The sequence below is a fragment of the Mus musculus genome, chromosome 5 (genome assembly GCF_000001635.26).
Source record: "Mus musculus strain C57BL/6J chromosome 5, GRCm38.p6 C57BL/6J".
NCBI classification, from domain to species: domain Eukaryota; kingdom Metazoa; phylum Chordata; class Mammalia; order Rodentia; family Muridae; genus Mus; species Mus musculus.
This window is the reverse complement of record NC_000071.6, coordinates 35649040-35652025: the sequence shown is the minus strand read 5'-3', so window position 1 is coordinate 35652025 and position 2986 is coordinate 35649040.

Genomic DNA, 2986 nt, shown 5'->3' with positions numbered 1-2986 from the left:
GAAGTGTTGGTCCCCCACTGGCTGGGGTCTTTCCACATGTAGTTAGTTCATCACTGGGGTCATTCTGAGACCTGTAAGTGGCCTTTCCAGGTTGATAAAAGGTCGTGCATATGAAACGCACCAGATCCCAGGGCTGCCTGCTGTTATGGGCAGCCTGTGTCAGGCTGCTGGGATAGTTCCTTCACATCCAGCTTGACACTCCTGACACTACCCAACTCCTGGTTGCTATGGGAAACAAGGTCATTCCTGCTAAGCAGTTAAAAGGGTACTGGCTCCCAGTGAGTACCTGAGCCCTTCCATGAACACTTGGCTATGTGGCTGAGCTCTGCCTCTGCTTACCACCGTCTGTCTGTCCGTCTGTCTATCTACATCTATCTATCTATCTACCTATCTATCTATCTATCTACACTTCTGTCTTAGTTAGGGTTTTACTGCTGTGAACAGGCACCATGACCAAGGCAAGTCTTATAAAAACAACATTTAATTGGGGCTGGCTTACAGGTTCAGAAGTTCAGTCCATTATCATCAAGGTGAGAGTATGAGAGTATCCAGGCAGGAATGGTACAGGAGGAGCTGAGAGTTCTATGTCTTCATCCAAAGGCTGCTAGTGGAAGACTGACTTCCAGGCAACTAGGGTGAGGATCTTATACCCACACCCACAATGACACACCCATTCCAACCAGGTCACACCTATTCCAACAAGGCCACACCTTCAGATGGTGCCACTCCCTGGTCCAAGGATATATAAACCGTCACATTCCACTCCCTGGTCCCCATAGACTTGTTCAAAAACATGAGTCTATGGGGGCCATACTTAAACATAGCATAATGCAAAATGCATTTAGTCCAACTTTCAAAGTCCTCATAGTCTACAGCAGTCGCAACAATGTTAAAAGTCCAAAGTTCAAGGTCTCTTCTGAGATTCATTCAACTTAATTAACTGTAATCCCCAAAGCAAGGCAGGAAAACAGCTGGGCAAACTCCAAACTCTGCATCTCCATGGCTGATATCAAAGCAGTCTTCGGATCTCCACTCCTTTTTCATCTTTGTTGAGTGCAACAAACTGCTTTCTCCTGGGCTGGTTCCACTCCCTGTTAGCAGCTTTCCTTAGCATATATCCCATGGCTCTGGCATCTTTAACATCTTTGAGTCTCCAAGGCAATTTCAATGTTACAGCTTCTTGTTTCAGTGTCTGGGATTCCACTTTATCTTTTGGACTCCTCCTAAGGGCTGGCATCACTTCTCCAGCTCTGCCCTCTGTAGCACTCTAAGCTCAGGTTGATCCACTCCACTATGGCTGCTGTTCTTGGTGATTATCCCATGGTACTGACATCTCCAATACACTGGCGTGTTCCACTCCAACTAGGCTTCACCAATAGCCTCTCATAGGCTCTCTTCAGGGTGCCAAGCCTCAAATCTGTTGCATGATCCTTTCAGTCCTGGGCCATCAACTACAGCTGAGGCTATACCTTCTCCAATGGCCTTCCATGACCTCTCACAGTGCCAAGCCTCAGCTGTTCTTCATGACCCCTTCATGCCTTCAAAACCAGTACCACCTGGGTGATTCTTATACATTACCAAGTCCTGCTGCAGCACGAGGTACAACCTTGGCTATCTCTGGAACACAGCTTCTTTGTGCTCCCAGAAAACAACTCCCAGATTTCAACTCAGTGATGCTGGTCTCTTCTTAATCATTGCTAATATCTTAGCTCCAGCTAACCAGCATCAATTGTCCCAGTAGTTCCTTCCATTCTTAACTCTAGAGCCAGAGCCACATGGCTGAAGCTGCCAAGTTCTGCTGCTTACAGGATCTAGAACATGATTCCCTTGTTAACACTGGCTTTATGTTTTCTAAATCCTTCACTACCTAAGCTTGGCTATCCTGGTTCTTGCTCTGTAGATTGACCTTGAATGCAGAGATCAGCATGATTGTCTCATGGGATTAAAGGTGTGTACCACCATGCCTGGATCTAATTAAGCTGGGTAGAATCTTGCCCCAAGGTCCCACTCCCTTAATCTGTTATCTCCTAGAACACAAGATTTTGCTCCATTTCACTTCCTGGTACTCCTTTAATACTCAAACCATATATTTTATATTTTGCCTTTCTAAGCTTGCTATGCTTGTTCAAACTTCTTTTTGTGAGACTTAACCAGAGAACAAAGTCTCTGCTGGGCTTTTTTGAAACTTCCTTTGTCAATGCAATTAATGCAATTAATCCAAGTCTCTTTACCTTAGCTTCAGGCAGACTTTTCAGACAAGGGTAAAAAGTAGCCACATTGTTCACCAAAACACCACAAAAACAGTCTTTATGCCACATACTGAAATTCTTCTCCTTTGAAATCTCTTGGGCCAGGTCAACACAGTTCAAATTACTCCCAGCAACAAAGTCTTCCATATTCTTACTAGGATGGCCCATTAAGCCCCATTTAAAGCATTCCACTGAGTTCCAAATCCAAAGTCCAAAAATCCACATTCTTTCAAATAAAAGCATGGTCAGGCCTATCACAGCAATACTCCACTTCTGGTACCAACTTCTGTCTTAGTTAGGGTTTTACTGCTGTGAACAGACACCATGACCAAGGCAAGTCTTATAAAAACAACATTTAATTGGGGCTGGCTTACACCTATTCCAACAAGGCCACACCTTCAGATGGTGCCACTCCCTGGTCCAAGGATATATAAACCGTCACACCATCCATCCATTTTATCTATCTATCTATCTACATCTTTTTTCTTTTCACACACCCTACCCACAATCCCACAGTGGCTGGAAGCAGACACAGTCCAGATTTTCCAAGGGAAAATTCTCAGAAGGGCTTGGTGTTGGGGGGGGTTGGAGATGGTGATCTACAACATGCAGATCTGTACCATAGAGTTCAGAAGGACCTGAGACCTTCTAGCTCAACCTGTGCACAGAGCAGAGGCTGCAGAGGCATGATCCAAACTCCTTCTCCAGAATAAACTGCAGGCATTTTGAGTGGCCCA